At 47.7% G+C, this 23482-nt stretch overlaps 1 protein-coding gene across 5 annotated transcripts in view; it reads right to left on the bottom strand.

Annotated features, from left to right (window-relative positions):
* The window catches only part of LOC104056977 (mitogen-activated protein kinase kinase kinase 3), a 91566-nt gene extending 69241 nt beyond the window's left edge, over positions 1–22325 (bottom strand). For 4 of the 5 annotated variants that reach the window (XM_054059601.1, XM_054059600.1, XM_054059597.1 and 1 more), the window contains exon 1: positions 21940–22325. The gene's annotated coding sequence lies outside the window, so the exon portion shown is untranslated. The remainder of the gene's footprint in view (positions 1–21939) is intronic. The other variant, XM_054059598.1, reaches the window with a different exon arrangement.
* Between the last annotated feature and the right edge of the window lie 1157 nt (positions 22326–23482).

Below are 23482 nucleotides of genomic sequence, written 5' to 3'. Positions count from 1 at the left end.
AAATCTTCACTGCTTTTGCTTTCAAAATTGATGCAACACATCCAGCAATCAAACTGCATGCAGAGTTTGCACCAAGGGCCACCTGCAGATAACCTGGATTAACCCTAAATTCCTGGGTTAGTCCAGGTTAACTCTCCCATCAGTGTAACAGATTTTTCTAATGGCTTTTTGGAGACCTTCCAGACCTTTGCAATCCTTAGCTATTTAGAAAAGCATGCACCTACAGGAACTATGTAAATAAACCCTGGAAAACAGGTGATCATTCCACTGGCAGAGCCCTGCCCTGTGCTCTTCTTCATCATTTCTGCCATAGCAAGTGCCCCAAACCCCACCACTCGGCTCTCCGGAGCAAACCAGCCTTTATGCACAGTGCAGGAAACCTCACAGCTACAAGCGAGAAAAAAGATTTTCTGTTTTAGCATATCTGTTCAATCCTGAGGACAGCCAGCCTTCAAATTGAACTGCAAACAGAGGCAATTTCCGTGGTTTCCCAAAAATACATACCAGCAGCTTCCTGTTACAGAAGGACAAAATCCTGTTTCTAGAACAAATTCTGTCCTTTTAGTAAGTCCCTTAAAAAAATAGGGGGGAAGGGAAAAAAATAAGAGGAAAAAATGAAAAAAACTTTTTCTACTTCCAGGCACTTCAAAGCAGCATCCCCCTTCTCCTCCCACCAAGCTCCCTGATCTGAGTCTTCCAGTGGTGGCAGTTCATAACACAAATCATAGAATCATAGAATGATTTAAGTTGAAAGAGACCTTAAAGATCACTCAGTTCCAACTGCCCTGTGATGGGCAGGGACACCTCCCACTGGACCAGGTTGCTCAAAGCCCCATCCAACCTGGCCTTGAACACCTCCAGGGATGGGGCATCTATGACTTCTCTGGGCAATCTGCGCTAGCGCCTCACCAACCTCACAGGAAAAAAAACTCTTCCTCATAGCCAATCTAAATCTCCCCTCTTTCAGCTTAAAACCATTCCCCCTTGTCCTATCCCTGCACTCCCTGATCAAGAGCCCCTCCTCAGCTTTCCTGGAGGCTCTCTTGAAGTACTGGAAGGCTGCTAGAAGGTCTCCCCAGAGCCTTCTCTTCTCTAGGCTAAACAAGCCCAACTCTCTCAGCCTGTCCTCGGATGGGAGGTGCTCCAGCCCTCTGATCATCTTTGTGACCTCCTCTGGACTCACCAGAGGAGCACCTGAAACAGGGCTCCCACTTCACATTTCACCGCTCCCACAGCCTCTGCTGGAAATCTACAATCAGTCTTGATTGTTCATCTACAAACTACCACCCCAGTAACCGCACCTCGTGCACAAATGCCTCTTACCAAGCAACAAAAGTAAGAGCTCAACAAAGTGTCAGCTCACAGGGATATCAGGGAGATGCTGTGCTCATATTCCAGGCTTGTGTCATACACACAAGAGACTTAGGTTGCTCCTGTATGCTGGAAGTTATTTAACCTGCAGGAAAGGCCAGTATAGGTGCTTTCATCTGGAATAAAAGCAGCTTCAATCTGACAGAGTTGAACACATTTCTGCAGCCAAAGTGGCTCAGCTTCATTAGGGCTACATGAGTGCATAGTATGAGTATCCAAGCAAGAGCAATAGGTAAGGTTATTAAATCACATCAAAAATTAATCCTGGTTCTTCCCTTTTCATAGAATGGTTTGGGTCGGAAAGGATCTTAAAGATCATCCACTTCCAATCCTTCTGCCATGGGCTGAGACTTTTCTCCGTATACTCCTAGCTGGGAAGGGATTAACCAAGGCTGAGTTCAAGGGAGACAAAGGCAACTTACTGCCTAGCTAGACATGACTCCAGCCTCTGTGCATCTAAATAGAGGAAAGTAAAGCAGGCGAGGAGAGGATGGAGAAGAACTGGATTTGAGGGAAGACACAAAAATGACTGGAAGACACTTACCCAGAGGAATGATATAGGATAGAGGTTAGGAACGCAGAAGTGCAGCCCAGCACTGACAGCTAGAGTCAGCCTATCATTGATTTGAAATGAGGTTTACTGTATCGCCTATCCCAAAAAGAGTTGTTCTTACCCTACAGAGGCTCAGCATCCAACATAAAACCAGACCTCCAAGTTGGGGTGTCTTTGCACTATCACAAGTACCATCTCCCTCTGCGGTTTATCATCCTCAGGCTTTGAGGGAAAGCAGCACCTACTTAATCTTGCCTGAGAAGCATTAAACACTTTGGTTTGAAGGTGTAGGGACATACCACTGTAAAAAAAAATTATAATAAGCCACATTTGCCCCTGAAATACGGCTCAGCTGGAAAGCTACTCAAACTAGCATTGCTAAAATTGGGACTTTCCTTGTTTTTTAAGCAGCGGGGAACAACATGTTGGGCTCAGAGCGTTTAACAAGCAAGAGTCAAATGGAAAAAATCTCTCCTTTTTAAGAGTTGACCACATTAACTTTCAGCAAGTTTCCGGGAGTCCTGCCAGAGTGCTGGAGATTTGTATACTACGGAACTGTTAAAAATATTATTGTAAATGTTATTTTCAAAAAGTTTCAGAGGCCAGGGCTGGGGTAGTGTTAAAAACAACAGCAAAGCAAATGAGATTGTTTTAACGGTGAAAATACAAACGTAGGCATGCTGATAGCTCAGTCAAACAGCCTGCAGGCTTGGCAAAGATGGATTTGAAGGCAAAGAGAGAGTGGTGGAAACCTTATAGTTTTCCTCAGATCATCTCAACCTCACCCTTCTAGTTTTATCTAGATGCTCTAGAACATTTGACCTTGTGCACACAGAACAGCCCCGGAAATGAGACCCATATTTCAGGGCTACACAAAAGAATAGCTAAGTTTCAGTGATACTTCAGACACGTAAGACACTATTCTCATGGCATTTTGCATTCAGGTTACCCAAGGGATGCGCACCACAGGGATAGTCAAAAAGCAGCCATTTAAGACCATGCGTTGATGTAAATGTGGCACCAAGGGACATGGTTTAGTGGTGGACTTGGTAGTGTTAGGTCTACTGTTGGACTCGAGAGTCTTAAAGGTCTCTTCCAACCTAAATGATTCTATGATTCTATGTTTATGAGCATGCAACTGGGATGGGTTTTTGCAAACATGCATGTTGTCACGTCAGGTTTGTAGGCGTATCTCCCAAGTGGGCTCACGGGAAAACTTTATGAGGCAAGATGAGAAGGGAAAAGCCTTTCCTGAGCATGCAGTGGTCAAGCTGCTAAGCAAGAAGTCACATACGTGCAATAGCACAGCTCATGTAAGGAGTAAGCCAGTGCTCTGGAAACTACAGCACATGAAATCCAACAGGCACTTCTATAGGGAATAGTCATGAGCTGAGGCTTCCTCTCCCTGATTTTGGACATGGCACCCCAAAACTGCCTAAGAATATTCTTCATAATATATGTTGCTGGGAAGAGATCTGTGCTGAAGAGCTGTCGTGCACAATGGAGAATACCTTAAGTCAGTAACTCAGCCAATGCAGCTGTAATCAACAGCTGCCTCTAAAGAAAAATCTCCTGAGCTATCCTGTCGATTCCAGCACAATGTGTACACAGAAGAGCTTTAAAACCTGCATCATCTCTGCTAACTTCCCTAACTGTCCTTTAAAACAGCCTCTGAGATCTCAAAACCTCTGTCCTCTCAACCTTCTTGCACATGACTTAGGAAATGAAATGTTGCAGGCAGCAAGTTCCACTAAGTTATTTTTTCAGTTAGCTTCTTTTCTTGCTTTACAGCAATAGTATTTTACCAAATTGAGTGAAATAACCAGTAATTTATACAGACATATAAAATAGCTTTGATTTTGCAGACAGATCTCAAAACTTCTAGAAATGCATAAATCAAGGAAACAAATCAGAAGGATTAGAAAGGACTCTTCTGTCAGCAAAAATCAGACAACACAGCCCTATCAGGTCAGAGTTAATGTATTTTTTCATATATATATATATACACACACACACACATATATATATATAATGACAGACAAGTCAAGCAAAGCAGATTTCCAGAGAACACACATGGTCCCCACCTGCATTGTTTTTCACTCACATCAGGTCTGTGCAGCGCAGAACTGTGTCTCTACGAAAGTAGCACTCGTTTACAGAGGAACTGCCTCTTCCAGCAAGTGGTGGAGCTTAACCAACATGCAGACACTCTGATTACACCCTAAAGCCCACCTCAGTCCCACCATACACTGTACCTAAATGCAAATTTTAAAACCAGGCATTGAAGTGGCAAGGTCTAAAGGATCCTCATCTCCTGCAACCCAGAACGTTCATCTCCCCAGAAGCCAAGCCAGGAGTATTTAAACACACAACCTTGCTTGCCGAGGGTGAAGGTCTGCAGCTAGAGGAGAGCTCTGTTCTGCATTATTTCCCCTTTTACAGGGCAAAATCCTGTCCTCAGATAGTTATCTGTACACTTATAAAGCGGAGAAAAAACTGGAAGCAGGTTACACCGAGAGAAACCCTCTGCTTTCAATGAACATAAATCCCTTAGTGAAGACAGCAAAGGGGAAGGTATATCTCTGCACATATAAGACAAAAGTCAATACAGAGAAGAGTTTTAATGTCTTCCTCCTGCAGACTTTCACTGCCTTTTATAGTGCTTTTCCTCAAATGACTGCAGATTTTGTGGGAGAAGAATTAAAACAGGAAAGCCAGGCTGGAAAAGTGAGGCTTCAGGTCTTCCATCTACATCCCTGGAATAAAAAAAGAGGAGGATGAAGGAGGGAGAGAAGCCAAAAAGGAGGAATAGATACTGAAATATTCAGATGAAATATGCCCTCAGAAGAGGATTTGTCTCAGAGCAAAATCTTTCCTGGCAAAAGCAACTGGACAAAAAGCATCTGTGTAGCACCAATCTGCTACCTGACATCAGCAACTAAGTCTCCGTGAACAAAGCTTTATTCTAAAGAGCTGCAAAGCCAACATCATGCACAGAGACTCTGGCATCTGCACAGGGGACTGGGACACCCTGTTTTCCTTGAGGATAACAGTGGGCAGGAACCAATTCTGTCTCTATAGCTTTGACCTCTAAGAGTATCAGAAGCATTACACGCTTTATGACTGGTCCAACGTGCTCTAACAGGGAGGTTAAGACTAAGTGACCAAGCTTTGGAATGGGGAGGAGGAGGTCCATCTGATCCCCTAAGCAGGCAGCAAGATCTCATAGCAGTATCGGGGCTTTCAAGCCACTGTGCCATCTCCCACGCTCATCTCACCTTCTAGCAGGTCCACTTTCTCTCACTTGCAACATCCCGCTGACAGCACACAGGACAGTGCCTGTATCACCTACGAGTTGTCCCATCAGCCTTTGTATACCACAATTTACCCTCAGCTGGCTGCAATCGATAGTCTCTCTCGCAGCCATCCCACCACACGGCTTCCTCTGTAACGAGCTGCAGCCTCATCCCTGCAGCCCATCTAGATTTGATTGATCATAACACAACTTTCCAATCGACTGTGAAGCCAAGAGATGAGCACTAATTGACCACTTTCTGCTTTCTCAGCAGCTACCTGGTTGTTTTGCTCCTTTCTCATGGGCATGAAGCGTGAGCCCCACAGCACATGCAGAGACCAGGACCTGAAGATCAGCCCCCAAAGAGGCACCGCAGAATTTGCAAGGTCCTTTTCTTGCTCACACCTCTTCCGCCATGCAGTTCTGGATTGAGATTAGACCAGAGGGAGGAAAATTAGTTCAAATGGTGCTTGGTGACAAGCAAAGATTAAAAGATATGCTGTGTTTTGGGGAAGAAGGACCAGGTTTCTGCATAGCCCCAGGATAATGCTGCCTCCACAAGTTGCTGCTCTCAGTGTGGTGGTGATAGGGTTATGAAATAGAAACACGTGGGCCAGCTCTCACAGAGGTTTTGTTCTCCTTGTCCTTTTGACTTGTAGTATCACATGAACTCAAGCACGCTTGCCTTCATGTGTGACTAAACACAATAAAAAATGAACTACCAGGAATGCAGGAACCAGACTGGGCAGCACACAGCCATACGCTCACACAACCCAACAGGTCTGTAGAGCACATGGGACTGCCCAAAGCTCAAAGTGATCAGGGCCTCCTGGCTCTGCCCCGGCTCTCCTGCTGGCCTTTCACCATCCAATTTTCAAGCAGTCGTGGCTCTGCAGAGCCCATGCATAGGCTGTTGCTTGTTGCAGCACACAAGAGGCAGCTTCTTCCAGAGAAGGAGAAGCAACCTTGAGTTGCAACCTTGAGTTGCCCATCCTGTGCCACCTGCAGCCATCACCTGGTGGCCTTTTCCCGCAGTGGCAAGGCAGCACTGGTGCGCTGGCTCTTCTTCATTCCTCAAGGCTGGTAGGTAGAAGAAAAGAATATGAAACTGAGGAAAAGGCAGATCTTGTACCTAAATCCAGCTTAGAGCATTGCAGAGTGTAAGGCTGAGAGCATGACAGCTCATCAAGTTCAAGAACTGTCTGCAAAGGAGGCAGAACAATGAGTAATTTCCTTTCCTACAACGTCCAGACTGGTGTGGTGCAATGGAAAGTCACAGGCAGCAGAAGGCTGTGGGCCTTTTTGGTCACCTCAGAGGAAGTCTGACCTGAAGACCTTTGGAAGAAAGAAGCCATCACCCTTGAGAGACAGTAGACCAGTCATGAACTGTCAAGGCAGCCTCACAACACCTGCAAACTGGAAGATGATCAGAGCACCAGTTGCTGAGCTGCTCCAAAGTCAAGTCACTTAGTAGGCACAGTGGAGAAGCAACTACTTTTAGAAGAAAGCTCTGGAGAAATACAGTTCAATATTGATTCCCACAGACCCATTAAAGACAGACAGAATTAATTTCCAGGATGGAAAGAAACATATCCCTGTACATCAAAACAAATACAGAAGCCTCTCCAGTTCTTCAGCTGTATTTCAATGGAAACCAGAAGGCTGTCACGATGGAAAGATTTCAGTTTTCTAATTAATCCTCCCTGCTGGGCATTTAATGCCGCTAATTGATGAAGAGAGGCGGTATCCAGACAGCATTTGCAATTGCTTTTTACATCTTTAGGCCAAGTTTTCTCTAAATTAAATAAGGCAGATTTGCTCCCTGCACCGTGCAGTGCTCCAACTCCCTCCTTCCCAGAAGATGTCTGGTTGTGGGAAAGGAGGTGAAGCCCATCTCAGAGCTTACAAGCCTTGGAAGTTTTCCTGGCAAATGTCTTCTGTGACACTGTCACTTCCACTGAACATGCCAAGAGAAAGACCATCATGGGAAGGGACGTGGTCTGTACTATGAAAAATCCAGCTTGTAGCCTCCATGGATCTGGGGGAATAGCTTTTTCTGATTCAATAGAGCAATCACTTAGCCAAGAGGTGTCCCATAACACCTCCAGAAAACACACTACAGTGTCAGAAAACAGATCATCGGGCAACAGCACAGCCCCAAGGGGCTCAACACAATGCCACCACCCGCAAAAACATCTCCTGGGTTGCAAAGCAGGCTTGGTTGCTCACCTTCACCACAGAATGGTCCTGGTCTATAATCTTAAATATTGATCACAAATTGGTGTTGACCAGGAGACATCTTTGGAGCCACCAGAATGATCCTAAATGCAAAACCCAGCACAGTCTCAACATGAGAAGGCAGTTCAGCACATACCTAGATAGGAAATATCTGCTCCTGTGTCCTACCTGTGTTCAGCACATGCTCTAGTTCTTCCCTGAATTAGTTAAGGACCGAACCTGTCCCTTTGTACTCAATACTCAGCAGTTTAAATCCAGGAGACACTAAGTGCCTTGACCTGCAAATGAGATCAGGGAATGTGAAATAAAAAACATACACATGCATAAGGCCGTGCTATGGTTACTGAGGAGTAATAAATGAAGCAGTGCTGATCGTCTCCAAGCTCAGGCCTTGTTTGTCATAGGAATAGCATTTCCACCTGCACCTTTCTGACACCTCCTCCGGGAGTCTTCACAGCCTCTAGTCATAGATCACAGCCAGCAGAGCCCAGGCCAGCTGTGCAGGTGTCTAGCTGGCTGACCTCCTCTTTCCAAAAGGTTCCTAATTTTTTTCCCCCTATTATTATTAGCTTTGAAACTACCTACTCCATCATAAATATAAAGTAAAATTAGCTTATTCCTAGAGCGTTAAAAAAAGACGAGCTGATGCCTGCACAGAGTCCCAGCAAGTTTATGGGAGCGCTCCAAGCATGCAAAGAATGTCGAGTCTAGAGCTTTGGCCCTTTTACTACAAAATCCTGTTGCTGCAAGCAACTTGTGCACATGCAAGTTGAGTAACGCACGTGCAGAGTGCCTCACCTGCACTGGCTGGCTGCTCCTCTTCCACAGCACCCTGAGTAAACCGCTCCTGACTGCCCAACAGCCTATCAATTAAATATACTCCAGGGAGAAAAACTGCACGCCAGCAGGGAGGTGGACATGATGATCTAATAGGACCTTTTCCATCTCTTAACTTTTACGCTTAGTCACAGGATAAATATCCTCCACGCTGTAAAGAAACACACTGGCTTTGCCATCCTGCTTATATTGGGAGAACGTTGCCCTCTGAAGACATTCTGTGTTCTGGTTGTTGTTTCACTCGCACTAACAGGACTTAACCAAGGAGAGTCAAGCAAAGGAGGACTTGCATTTGCCTCGCTTTTGGCTTCAGTGAGCTCTGAGGCATCCAAGCAAGTCCCCTAATTCTTGTTCCAGCAGCCACAAGCAGCATAGGAACCTCATTTCTGTATTATCACAGTACTCATGCCGCTCCGAGCACTCAAGCCCAATCCTTTCCAATGTGGAGAGGCACTCGGGTTACTCTTCTGCAGAAAGCAGGTTGGCAAGAGAACAGACAGAAGCACAGCCCCCATCAACCAGCCAGGTCAAGCCTCCTGTGATAGATTGTCAGAATACAGCTCAAATAAACCCAACCATGAAGAAAGGGGAATGCAAGGAATCAAAGAGTCTGGGGAGAAGATAATCCAATCCAGCTTAGTTAGTACAGAATAGTATAGGTTGGGTTGGAAGGAACCTTCAAAGGTCAACCAGTCTGACCCTCCTGCAAGAAGCAGGGAACTCTCAAAATACATCAGGTTGCTCAGAGACCCATCCAACCTGACGTTCAATGCTTCCAGGGATCATTGATGGGGTATCTACCACCTCTCTGGGCAACCTGTTCCAGTGTTTCACCACCCTCATTGTAAAAAATTCCTTTCTTTTATCCAATCTGAACCTCTCTTCTTTTAGTTTAAAAGCATTACTGCTTGCCCCGATAAAAATTCTGGCCCCATCTTTCTTTTAAGCCCTTTTAATTATTAAAAGATTACATTGCAATTTGCATTGGCACTGATTCATGACACTAGCAGCAGCGTTTTAAAATGTAAAAGAAGTGCCGTCAGGCAGAGAAAGGTCCAGCAGCTGCATTACTCCAGCATCTCCAAAGTGTGTTCAAGCAAAGTATGCACCAGTATGAACGGCTTCTGCAAGAGACCATCCTCGCACATCATCCAAAGAGCAACTGAGAGCCTCAGGATCACAGATCTGCAAATCTCACTGAGTAAGGAAAAATAACTTTAACCATACAAATTATAAAATGTATGCCACACATCATAAAAAAAACCACCCAAAAGCCACATGATCTGAATCTCCTGCAACAAGACAGACACCAAGAGGTGGGGAAGCAATGCTGGAAAGGGAGTTGCGAGTATAGGGGTTTGCTTAATTTTCTAGTTCAGCTGCTGAACCATGGGACGGCCGTGAGCACTGCCAGTTCTCATAGGATTCAGTGTTTCTCATAAGCACCCCGTTCCTGGAGTCACATGATTACATCAGAATCCACACTTCCTTTTTTTTGTTAAAAATAAGTACTTGCAGACGTCAAAAGTTGAAGAAAGAGTGTAAGCCAAAGTTTGAAATGCTCACACAAAAAGAAATAGTAAAAATATTTAAAAAAAAAAAATCACTATTTTAAACTCAATTATTCATTATTTGAGGAAAAATTTCATCCTGGATTCTTTTCCCCCCAATGCTATATACTGGAAACCTTAGACTGGGCGGGGAATGACCTAATTTGGGGGGGGTTTCCAACATCCCCATGTGTAAGTTACAGATGAGAAAATGCATCTTTCGTAGCATCACCTGCCTAGAAACTAGGGAGCCCTTCTGAAGTATTCTGATGCTGGCCACCCTAGTTAAAAGAGCATCGAGCACTGGGGACAACAGGAAGACACAGTAGTTTAAACAAAAATAAAAGAATACACAACAGCTTTCTAAATTAAGCTTCCACTTTCTTTGTTCAAAATCAAGCAGGGTAAAGCCCTGGAAGTCAGCTAGACCAGCTCGCTGCCCAGAGAAGTCATAGATAGCCCATCCCTGAAGGCGTTCAAGGTCAGGTTGGATGAGGCTTTGAGCAAACTGGTCAAGTGGAAGGTGTCCCTGCCCATTGCAGGTGGGTTGAGACTGGGTAAGCTTTAAGGTCTCTTCCAACTCAAACCTTTCTATGATTCTGTTCTATGATTCTATCTTCTAGCAACCTCTGCTCACCATAACTAGAGCATTTAAAGCCACTGGTGGATCTTGCCCAGCAAAAACACCTTATGGTAGTAACTAGTCTGTATAGAAGGACTCACCCTTCTGAAAAAGCCTTTGCTAGCTCTTGTGGAGTTCATCTTGTACTGCTGCTGAGCCCTGGGGCAGTGCAGCCTATAGTGCTGCAGCTAGTCACCACTTCTGAGGAATAAATTTTGGCCCTGCATTCAAATATCCACAAGCACCACAAAGAGAAAAAGAGTGCAGATCATATTTATTTCCTTTTTTTTTTTTTGCATAGAAATAAACTATTAAGATCTAGAAGACTTGGATCTGTTGTGTACTATGCTACGCATTGAATACATTATTTCCATGGAAAAAGGGGATAAACACTACACTTCTGATTAGAATAATAGAATCATTAAGGTTGGAAAAGATCTCCAAGATCAACAAATCCAACCATCAGTCCAACATCCAACCATCAGTCCAACACCTCTGTGCCTAGTAAACCTTGTCCTAAAGTTCCACATCTACACACTTTTTGTACACCTCCAGGGATGGAGACTGCACCACTTTTCTGGGCAGCATCTTCCAAGTGCTTCACCACTCACTCAGTAAAGACATTTTTCCTAATATCCAACCCCAAGCATCCATTGCCCCAACTTGAGCTGAACTCTGCCATTCCTTGAGCAAAAAGGATTTGCTTTTCATCAGCCGTGCAACCAGAGACGATAGCAGGTCAGGCATTCCTGCTTTGCAGGACACACACGGGGACAGAAATAGGAAGCCTTGCTGTTCTCGCTGGCAAAAGTGTCTGGCTTTCTGTATTATCTCATCTTTAAGATTACAAGGAAGTGAACACAAACCTGTTCAGTCACATTGTTCCCGCTCACTCCTGGCCAACAGCCGGGCCATTATATTTCTGTGTTCCTGCTGTTCCCAGGACAGAGCTGCTGCCTCTCTGCAGCCCTTGGGCAGCTCTAACCCATTCCCACAGCCCATGAGGGCATACTCCTCCTCTCTGCCCCAGCAGGGGAATTTACCCACAATGAAGCACTGGCAGAGAACATCCACACTACAAGAGGTCTGTCCACACCTATTAAACTCCTGAACTCAGCTAACATTGCTGCACATAGTGTTTAACAAGCCTAACCTTCGCTCTTTCCACCAGCTCTAAAGGAAGGGAACATCAAACCCAACGCTTCACATATTCCCCTGTTCAAACCTTCTGTATCTTCTGCCTACTGAGGATTTCCCCTCCCTTTTCTCTGCCTACTTTCTGGTGCCTCTGAAGTCTTGGGAAAGACACTGCAGAGGCTGCTGCAATCTGAGTGAAGAACGCTTGGGGACCTCCTGCTATCTGAAGTTCCCACACAGCTATTTCCACTCAGATTCTCCTCCAGTTAACACCTTGCAGCACTTCGTTCTCAGGAATAGGAGCGCTGCCACCTTTAGACTGAGCAGACAAACCCAGGAAGTGAATCAAGGATACACAAATAAATAAATATTTGTTTTAAATTAAAAATAAATAAAAAAAATCAGATTGATCAAATCCTAAGCCACCTCTTGCTAACGCTCTTCCTATACTATAGAATCAATCCTCTGTTTGAGCAAACATTATCAAGAAAAAAAAAAAAAGTCATGCAATTATGGGTTTGTTTGCAGAATTTTCACTGCATCTCCTCCTCCTCCTTCCCCAGAAGGATTTGCTTTAAAAGAAAAATACCACTCAATGCTTTTATGCTTGTTTATTTAAAAGGAAAATACAGCTCATGGCTCTAATGTTATTAGTACCTTTCCCCTTTTTACAGCGAAACAAGACTAAATGAGACATGCTACAAAAACTAAACAGTCATGGAAGTTACAGGTCTTCCCCCACCACCTTTTCCAAATTAAGTATTTCATTAGGTGAGCTCAAAAATCCAGATCACACATACAAAGAAATGAGTTTGGAAATCCCCCTCCTTCCACACCCACTGCTATTTGCTAAGGAAACCAGATGCCCAAACCCAGCCAAAAAGTGATCTCAGCCATTCTTAAGAGAGCCTACAGTGCATTTTCATGAGTCATGGAAAGCAACAACTCGTTGCTTTGGTAATGCTAGGTAAGCAACTGGTCATCCATCCACAAGCAGACTTTCAGCAGTAAGTCAAAGAGCAGACCGTTTCTTGACGGATGACATCAGAGGTGGCCCCAAAACAGAGGCTCGCGGCAAGTTTACCTCGTGGGAGGTTTTACAGAACATGCCACAAAGTATTTAACGAGGCATTCAGCTGCCAGGATCCCCCCTTGTGACCCTGATCTCTGTAGGGCAGGGGTGTTTCTCAGCATCCCGCTTCCCAGTCCATGCCCTCAGAGCAGACAGAGCCAACAAATGGAGAGCAAATCGACCGAGGGAGGCAGGGATTAGCAAGAAGGCAACGAGTCCCTTACCACGCTCTTCCCACAAGCCATGGTAGGTAGGAAACCTGCTGCCTGCCAGCCTGAAAACCAACACTGGGGCAAGCAGGCTTGTAGTAAGAACTGCAGGATGCCTCATCCACCAGAGTCCTTCCAACCACGGGGCTGTGGTGGCTGCAGAGCACACGCACACAGGACTCAATGCATATATGCACACAGTCACATGAAAAACACAGTTAGGCTTTCAGTGCCTGACCAAATTGCTTGCTCTTCTTATTTCTCAAGAGCTGCAAGCTAATAACCAGAAGGATGCCAACCTGCAGCCAAGCAGAACACTGCTGAGTCTACCACCACCTCAAGACTCACGTAATAAATCTACAAACAATTTATCCCAGCATTGCAAAGGGAAAAGCAGGCTTTTAAAATATGTATTATATATATATAATAGCCCTGCCATCCTCTTTGGGTGAGGGACACTACTACAGGGACACCATTGACACTCAGTGACACTTCTGAACGTGGCCATGAAGATGGTGGTGTTCCGTGATGTAGCCTACAGCCCTCTAACCACTCCTGTCCAAGGCAACATACATCAAAACTGAGGGCTGAGGTTTTAGAAATCCAGACCATGACAGGTCAGGGAGGTGGAAGGTTCCCCTTGCAGCAAGGGGAGATCCTCTCCAGTACATTCCACGTTCTTCCACAAATATCTCCCACCTTCATCACCTCTTGGTAACTCCCACAGCAAACACACAGCCACCACTGCCCAAGAAGCTCCCACAGAGGTGAAACACCAAACTGCACACTAGGAAATGCCAATTGGCTTCCCATGTAATGAAGAACCAGGTACTGAAAGTCCTGCTCCATCTCACCCAAGTCCGCCTACAGCTTTGGGACCTTGTGGCAGTCCAAGATGAAAGCACAACGTGCCACACTACCTCCCTGAGACAGCCCAACCAGCTTCCTGACCAGGAAGTTCTCCTGCACAGGATTTCCTGCACATGGCAGACCAACACTGGAACTATTTCAGCCACAGCTTTTCCTCCAGAGACAAAGAAAGTTACAATCTCCAGTGTCTTTCGCACTGGGTCCAAAAGCCGACTGTTTGGCCTCACCTCCCGCAATACAAACTGCAAACAGAACACACATCCTCACCCCTTAGAGCTCCATCCCTAAACCAACCAGACATGCACCAGGTATTAGTCACACCAGTCATGCTTGTAGGTGAAGTTGCTGAAAACTTGTGATGATTAAACATTTTGTCTCTTATTCTTGAGTCATCAGCCAGGTAACACAGTGACGCACATCACGCACATCTTTAACATCGCAGCACCTTGGGGAGAGCATCGTAGAGAACCTCAGCAAGTATCCCCACCCCAAAACAAAAAAGGCAAGCTCCTCAAATCCTTCACTCTCAATGGATCACTTCAGCCAAGCAAGGTGAAGCCAAGCCAGTCTTCAGACATCAGGGTATGCAGAGAACAACACAGCTGCCCTCTCATTGGAGCCACCCATGACTCAAGTCAGCATCCAGGAGCACTTCATATTCCCTAGGTAGCACAGCCAGAAGTAACTATACCATAACAGGACATCAGCGCAGGCCACCGGTGAAGCAGGTCCTCCCATCCAGCAAAGCCAAGGTGAGCCATCTTAACAAAAAAACTGAGGATGGGAGGAAGAACCAAGGAAGGAATAGGATAGAGCATCAGGCTGTGTGGTTCCCCATCCAGGCAGCCCTAATGGTCTCCACCCAACTTAACACCCAGAGGGCTGCAATAGGAGACGTCAGCAGGGCTTCCCCTGGCTGCCACTATCCAAGGAGCAGCTCCCGGGTGTTAACAGAAGCCAAGTGCAGAGTTTTCCAGTAAAAAACCCAAGCATGACAGGACTTGCCCCATCATGCTTCTTCCAAGGCACTGCAACTGTCTCCCTGCAGCCATCAATCAGAAGAAACACATATTGAGAGCATTAAAATGACACTTTTCCCTACCCTTTTCCCTCTGGCAAAATATGGTACAGCTCAGGAGCAGCCTGAATGCACCCTGCTGCTATGTTTATCTCAGGCAGCAACATTCAGAGCCGGACCTTGAACCTTTCAATAAAACCAATGATGCAATAAGCTAAGCACAGCTCAATACAGTCTCTGTTTATCTCTTTTACTTGCCACCAGCACCATTCAAAGAGAAATAACTGAAATGTCTTGCATATTTCTCTAATGACTCTTGCTGCTCAGCACCAGCACTGAGGGACTAAGACCAAGGAAGAGCAAAAGCATTCCACCACTTTATTAACCAGGTGCTCGGATTTTCCAAAAGACACTCTCCAAGCGGGAAGCCAGCAGAAGGATTGCAAGCAGAGGGATCAGCACTGCAGTTTTGTGCTGAAAGGCAAACAGAAGGCATCGAGGAACCTTGCATCAGCAAGGAAAGCTTTCCAGGAGCTTGGCCCAGCCTGCTATCTCTACTGAAAGATGCTTCATCTGTTCAGCAAAACAAGCCCTGCCCTGCAGCCTCACATAATATCAATGCATTGGTCAACCTCAACAGAAGCAAGCCTGAATCTCTGATTGCCAATTTCCAAGTACTGGTTATTCACTGCTTACACGTTCCGGACCTCTCTGCCGCACTCTCCCAGCCCACACACCTCCACTTCCACAGCAAGCGCATTATTTCTGCTGCATATACCAAGCTAAGTCATCAACTCATCAGCATCACCCAGCTAGAGGTAACACTATCACTCGCCCTTTGCAATGACACCACACTGACCAGCATGCAAAAAAGGGACAGTCCCCTTAGGGCACTCTCCAGGTAGCTGCAGAGAGGAAGGGGTGAAGGGCTGAAAGGAAGAAGGTATTTAAAACAGGGCTTCTGTGCACACAGAAGAACCTTTTCTTCAGTTCACCTCTACCATCAGCAGTAAGAGACCTTGCCCTTCACTTTCTCCCCAACCCATCCTCCCTGACCCAGGCTTCCTTGTCATAGCACTGAGGCTGCCTCATGCAGTGGATGCTCCGACCCTTTATCTCAGGTCAGAGGCAAGACTTCCCTGGTATTGAGAAACACGTCCACTATCCTGTGTCCAATGCCTTTCTGCAGGATCCTCATGCCTCAGGATAGGGCATCACTGCTGCCACCCTGCAGAGATAAAGGTGCAAATTGCACACTAGGAAGAGATGACATCTCTGCTAGATTGTTTAGGCTCCGCACCGTTTCCAGTTTACAACTAGGTTACGATGATGTGACCTTTGCTCAACCACAAAATCCTGAAGAGGCTGTAGCACAGAAGCACTAAACAATCTAAATAATCCACTGTCCTCATCACAGTGGACAGATCTCAGACATCCTAAAGTCTTCCTCCGAACCTCTGCATCCAGACGAGCAGTAACAGAACTCATAGCACAATATAGGGTTCATTTTTGAGGCTAAAAACTGTGAAGTGCAATATCCTCAATAGTCCCTTGGGGATCTGTGGACACCTGGAAACCACTGTGCAAGAAACACCTTCCCATGGACAAGACAAACACAATCAGTCCAGGACAGTTCTAAAAGTGCAGAAGCACTCAAAGCATTGCAGAGGCCACAAACATCCTTCAGCAGCATTTGGTCTAAGACCTCTATACCTCCTTCACAAAGCCTCCTTATCCTACAAATTGTTTTCCCAAAGCAATCGTACGGAGTCTTTGTTTCATAGAATCGTAGAATAGTTTGGGTTGGAAGGGATCTAAAAGATCATCCAGTTCCAACTCCTCTGCCATGGGCAGGGACATCCCACTAGATCAGGCTGCCCAAGGCCCCATCCAACCTGGCCTTGAACACCTGCAGGGATGGGGAAGCCATGACTTCACTGGGCAACCTGTTCCAGTACCTCATCACTCTCATTGTGAAGGATTTCTTCCTACTATCTAATCTAAATCTTTCCCCTTCTAATTTAAAGCCATTGCCCCTCGTCCTATCACTACAAGCCTTTGTAAAAAGTCCCTCCCCAGCTTTCCTGTACCCTCTTTCAACACTGGAAGGTCACTATAAGGTCTTCCTGGAGCCTTCTCTTCTCCAGGCTGAACAAGCCCAACTCTCTCAGCCTGTCCTCATATGGGAGGTTCTCCAGCCCTCTGGTCATCTTTGTAGCCTACTCTGAACCTGTTCCAACAGTTCCATATCCTTCTTATGTTGAGGATTCCAGAACTGAACACAATACTCCAGATGAGATCTCACAAGAGAAGAACAGAGGGGCAGTATCACCTCCTTTGACCTGCTGGCCTGGCTTCTTTTGATGCAGCTCAGAATCATCTAGCTATCAATCAGATGACTTCTTTTTAACTATCACGCAAGCTCCAGGCCATGGTAGGTTTGCAGAGCACCTATAATCCACTCACCTAGGGCTATTTTTGCAAGCAATTTGGTGTTTAATCACCACCTGAACACTCACAACCTATCCTCCTAGCGCCTCTGAGGACTTCGCCTGTACACATGCTGTTTACACAGCAGCCCACGCAATAGCTTGGCCAGGTCCTTGCAGGATCTGGCCCAGGCTGCTGGGCACAGCACGCAGCACCCATCGCTGACCGGACTTTGTCCCATGCAGCTTCTACATGGCTCAACTCCACCCTAGCTTTCATTGCTGTTGTGGCTTGTCCTCCCTGGGTTGTCCCAGGTCACCCTGCAGAACGGAGAGTACAAAATTAGGGGAACTTTCATGAAGTAAGAATTAGTTCTGCAGATAATGGTGGTGAATCTGGGTTTTAACTCAGGAGAACAAGACAGGTTCCAGCCTACTACTTTATATTGGGATCTTCCATGGTAGGAAATAGTGTTTGAGGAATGCATTTGGGAGCTGAATCCCCTTCTTTTGAGGGGTACAGGTATACCTTTCTCCTTTCACTTCTAAAAGCCTCAGAAAGTCCAGGTCAGATCCTGTGGATAGCCTTCACAGATATCTCAAGCAATCTGGGAACAGAAGCTGGCATCCTAGACCAGACACAGCAATGGCACATAATAGCATGTCCCCATATCAGGTCACAGAGTCAGGGAAGCAGGGCTAAGAGCTGCAAGCAGCCATAGGGCTTGACCATGAACTCACACAGCCCCGCTCACTGAACCCTTCCACCACAACCTCTGTGGCACCACGTGAGCCAGCCTTGGGCCAAACTCCTCCATAGGTGCCTACTATGGGCTACATGGATGCCACATCTTCCACTATCCCAGGCTCAGCTTGGCCTCAAGCCCTATGGCTTCATGGAAAGCTCCTGGACCAACAGTCCCAGCTCTGAAACAAAGCAGGGAGCCACGTACCCCCTCCATCTGCAGATCCAAAACTCTCTGCTAGTCCCACACCAGCATTCTTCTCTTGCTTTCCCTTCCTGTGCAATTGGTCTTCTGCAGTGAATAGTTTCCAGTAGCTTTGAAGAGGAAGGCAGCTATTTTTAAAGAGATCTTTGATTTTCATTTCTTGTGTTATTAAAGATAAGACGGGACTCATTGAATTGGACACTGGTGGCATTTCACTGACTAACGGGAAGATTGTTTGGCCAGACTAGATCAGAATTGCAGGGACAGACAGAAAACAAACAAAAATGCCTGCACATCCACGCTCACATGTGTTCACCCACACCTTCACAGACACAAAAGCACTTGTCTTGTCCACCCAGTGCTTGCCACTGCATTCACCACATCAGACGAGGGGTCATGCTGCACGGGACACAGGGCAAACCCACAGAGACAGCATGTTCCAGGCATGAGACAACATTTGCCACCCCTGCATCTCATATCGCACTCAAAGGAAGAAAAGGCACCAGGAGGAAAAACAGTCCTTACCTGGCATGCATGGCTGCTCTCAAGAGGGACTCACCAAAAACGTTTGGTCACCTTTTTCCCCTTGTAGAATAGCAAAATAAAGCCTAAAGATTGAGGATGAACCCACCAGGCCCAGAGGGCTACTTACAGCTCTTCTAAAAACTGTCTGAGGAAATAAAAAAAAAAAAAGTAGAACTCCATATTCCACTTTTTATGGCTCTGTAACACATTTTCCATCTCCCCGGTGCACAGCTGATATTCTGCACATTTCTGTGCACATTGCACTCTGCCCGTACTACGTGCAGAGAAGGGAGTGGAAGTGACTGAGCCCATCAGCCTCCTGCTGCTGTCAGGCACCACGTAGCCCCAGCCCTGTCGCCCGCAGCTCCTCTTCGTGGGAGCTGGGCTGCAAAAAGTTCGGCCACCTCCTGAGAAAAACTGGCACATGGGATGTGTCCCCCTCTCCTGTGCTGGATCTCAGCATCTGAAAGACTGCAGGGCATTGTAGAGAAAGAGAATGTGTTTCCTTGGACTAGATGAACTGCACTGGTTTGCACTGGTGAGACCACACCTTGAGTATTGTGTTCGGTTCTGGGCCCCTCACCATAAGAAGGATGTTGAGGCTCTGGAGCATGTCCAGAGAAGGGCAACGAAGCTGGTGAGGGGGCTGGAGAAAAAGTCTTATGACTTAACATGGCAGTGTTAGGAATGTTTGGACTTGATGACCCAGAGGGTCCCTTCCAACCTGGTGATTCTATGATTCTATGAACTGTAGTTACATATCTGTATGTTACATACCTACATGTAATTACATACAAAGCACTGGAGCACCTCCCATACGAGGACAGGCTGAGAGAGTTCAAGGTGTTCAAGGCCAGGTTGGATGGGGTCTTGGGCAGCCTGATCTAGTGGGATGATCCTGCCCATGGCAGGGGGGTTGGAACTAGATCATCTTTAAGTCTCTTCCAACCCAAACTATTCTATGATTCTAGGATCTCTTTCTTTTTTCCCCCTTTTCTTTCAGATGATCTCCTCAATTACAAGAGCCAAGGTAAGCTCAGAGCCACTGCGCCTTCCCGATTCTCAGCTCTGACGTTTGCTGTGGGTAGACAGGCTTGTACGCTCCAAAACCAGTCTGCGTTCACCAAGCAGTCTAATAAAAGATATCCCCTTCTAACAGCAAACCCTGACTCACTTCCCTCTGGCTTCCACCAGCACGTCTCTGACAGCAGGGCCAGGTCAACCAGTATAGAAAATCCTGCCAGCTTTCACACTGGTCCCCACGTCCAGCAGGGGAGAGCAGCACTGAAACCACATCACCTTCTGTGGCGTGGCAGCAGGCTCCATCCCACTGCTCTGCCAGGATGCAACACACGCTGTGCTGTCCTTGCCAGGATCTTCCCGTTTGGAAGAATGAGAAAATACATCAAGTCCAAGACGCATACTAACACCACAAAGCATCATCAAGTGATAGCAACATTTTGCAAGAGATGGAGAGAGGATGCGCTCCTCCATCTGCTGTAATTGTCAGCTCTTCACGACACAGGCTCTACATTCTGGATGAAAATCCAGACTACACCCCTTTGTGTGAGCACATCTCCTTCATGGGTTCTAACAGGCTCCGGAAAAAGAAACGAACACAGGTTGACAGGGCAGAACTCTGGGTTTCTGATGGAGATTTAAGACCCATGGAAAAAAAACTGTACCAAAATACGTTTAGAGAAGGAAGGCATAAAAGAACCTTTAAATCCACATCCCACCAGGCTGGCAGCCCATCCAGCCTCGCATCCTGCCTCCAACAGATGAGATTTTAGAAGCTTTGAAACATTCCTAGGGCAAAGGCTGACCCAGCTGCAGAAGCGTGCCCCGAATCTGCAGGAGCTCTGGGAAACCTTGAACCCCCAGTTATAACTCAAATTAAAGGTTCTGGAAACTGGTTTGTTTGACGCAAGTATTGCAGGATATGGGTAGTCATAGGTAAGTCCCAAAGTGCAGCTGATCTCCCACATGTCTGAGGAACAGCTCCCAGGAGTTGTGCTCCAGGCATGAATCCTGCACGGAGCTACATCAAACTGCACATGCCAGGCTGGAAAGAAATGCACAAGGTGCCAAACTAGGAAATTCCCCCAAACTGCTTACACTCACCAAAAAGAGCTTCACCCTGGAAATCCCTGGGATCACTTAAATGCCGCACAAATCCCAAGCGAGCCCCAGATTTTTGGTCCACACACCACCAACGCATGTAGCAAGCCAGGAACGGGTCTACTTCCAAAACCCGCAGGATTACAAGACAGGAATTGAAGAGGAGGATAAAAGCAGAAGGCGATGAAGAAAGGGCTCTCCAAGGTGTGTCGGTGCCAGCACGAGATGTGCTTGGCTGCCGTGCACAACCTGGCGAGCCTGACGGCACACACCCACTCAAGTTGGCACATGGCTCCCACCTCCGCTCCACTCCTCATTGGCCACGGAAGGCTGAGGTTTGATGCCGACACAACAAATCCTCCCAGACTCATAGCACGGCTCCCCATGACAGCCACTTGCTCCATCCAGGTGGAAATCCAGCTTCTCAACTTTGTACAGTCGCTCATGCTGTGCAGGCACCGGGTTCCCTCGCCCATGGCGGTCCATGCCCACCATGGAACCCTTCTCCCAGCTCATCCCATCCTCATAGCTAGAGAAAGGTTCTGTGCAGGGAGGACTTTGCTCATTGCGAGGTTGGAAGGTTGGACTCAATGATCCAAGAGGTCTTTTCCAACCTGGTGATTCTATGAGAGGGCCGGCTGGGCATTCCCACAGCTCCGTGGCATGGACACATTGCTTCCCACCGAAGCAAATCCAAGCAACTGGAGTCAGGAATGTACCCGTTGGCTCAAGAGTTTAGCGCATCCCAATAACGGGACGGGTTGTCCCAGGGTCTGACCCTGGCTCTTGCTGTCACACGGCGGCAGCAGCTTCCAGGGTGATTCATGGCACTAGGCAATATCCTGGGAAAAGCAGCTCTCCAAGAGCTGCCGGGAAGGTGAATCCCACAGGTGCCCTTCGTGCTCTGCATCCATGCCCCTCTCCAAACCCTTCTCCCCCTTCCCAGCTCCCCAAACCCAGCCGAAACGCTTGCCAGGACGAACTCCCGAGAAAAGGGAGGAAGGAAAAGCCACCTAAGCCGTACCCGGCTACAAAACTCCCGCTCACCGCTGCGAAAAAGGCAATTAAAACAAATTAAAACAATTAAAGGAGTGAAGCATCGCCGCCTGGGGAAGAAGGGAGAGGGCAGCGGAGACACTCACCGGTGCGGGGTCACCCACGGAGGGGCATACCTGGCTCCGCTCCGCTCGGCTCAGCACCGCGCTCCCAGCGCCTGGATCGGCTTGGGATCCCGCGACTGCAGCGCCTGGATCGGCTCCGCTCGGCTCAGCACCCCTCGGCTGGGCTCAATTCGGCTCAGCACCGCGGTCCCAGCACCGCGGTCCCAGCGCCTGGATCGGCTCCGACTGGCACCGCTCGGGTCTGCTTATTTTGGCTCGGCACCGCTCGGCTCGGCACCGCGTTCGCAGCTCCTGAAACGGCTCCGCTCGGTTGGGCTCGAATCCGCTCGGCACCCCTCGGCTGGGCTCGGCACCCCTCGGCTGGGCTCAGCACCGCTCGTCTCCGCTCCACTGGGCTCGGCGGCAGCACCAGCAGTGCGGGGCGGTGCACAAAAGCAGGAGGAAGCGGTGACGCGAGCGAAGCGGCGGCCAATGGGACGGCGGGGGGGGGGGGGGGAAGGGGGGGAGCGCTGGCTCGTGGAGGGCGGGTGGCGGCCGGGAGGGGGCGCCAGAGAGTCCCCGGGCAGCTCGTGGCGTGGGTGGGGGCAGGCGCGGGCGCGGGCAGCAGGTGCGGAGCTCGTGGAGTTGGATAAGCGCGGGGTCGTGCAGCGGGGGGAGCAATCCTGAGCACAATGGAGTCGGCAATGTGCGCTCGCAGCACAGAAAGCCAACCGTATCCTGGGCTGCATCCAAAGAAGCATGGCCAGCAGGGCGAGGGAGGGGATTCTGCCCCTCTATTCCTCTCTTGTGAGACCTCATCTGGAACACTGTGTCCAGTTCCAGAATCCTCAACATAAGAAGGATATGGAACTGTTGGAACAGGTCCAGAGGAGGCTACAAAGATCACCAGAGGGCTGGAGCACCTCACATACGAGGAAAGGCTGAGAGAGTTGTGCTTGTTCAGTTTGGAGAAGAGAAGGCTCCGAGGAGACCTTATCGTGACCTTCCAGTACCTGAAAGGGGCTACAAGAAAGCTGAAGAGGGACTGTTCACAAAGGCTTGTAGTGATAGGATGAAGGGGAATGGGTATAAACTGGAGAGGGGCAGATTTAGGCTAGACATAAGGAAGGATTTCTTCACCAGGAGAGTGGTGAGGCACTGGCACAGGTTGCCCAGTGAAGTTGTGGCTGCCGCATCCCTGGAGGTGTTCAAGGTCAGGTTGGATGGGGCCTTGGGCAGCCTGATCTAGTGGGATGTCCCTGCCCATGACAGGGGAGTTGGAACTGGATGATCTTTAAGGTCTGTTCCAACCCAAACTATTCTATGATTTCATGATCTAATTATAGGGTGGGTTGAGAGCAGCCCTGAAGAGAAGGGTCACAGCTTGTGTCCCAGAGCAGCTTGGGGATCTTTGGCTAGCTCTCTGCACGAGGTAGAGAAGCCTCTGGGCTTCTCCAAATTACACCTGCCTTTCCCAAGCCTCCTTTGCATGTCCAGATCCCTTTGGATTTGGTCTCTGTATGGGGAGAGCCAACAGTGCTATAAAGGCATAACTGACCCTTGAGCAAAGGGCCAACAAGAGTAT

This window comes from Cuculus canorus, chromosome 2 (genome assembly GCF_017976375.1).
Source record: "Cuculus canorus isolate bCucCan1 chromosome 2, bCucCan1.pri, whole genome shotgun sequence".
Lineage (NCBI taxonomy): Eukaryota > Metazoa > Chordata > Aves > Cuculiformes > Cuculidae > Cuculus > Cuculus canorus.
The sequence above is the reverse complement of the archived record's forward strand: the minus strand, read 5'-3'. Positions and strand labels throughout refer to the sequence as shown.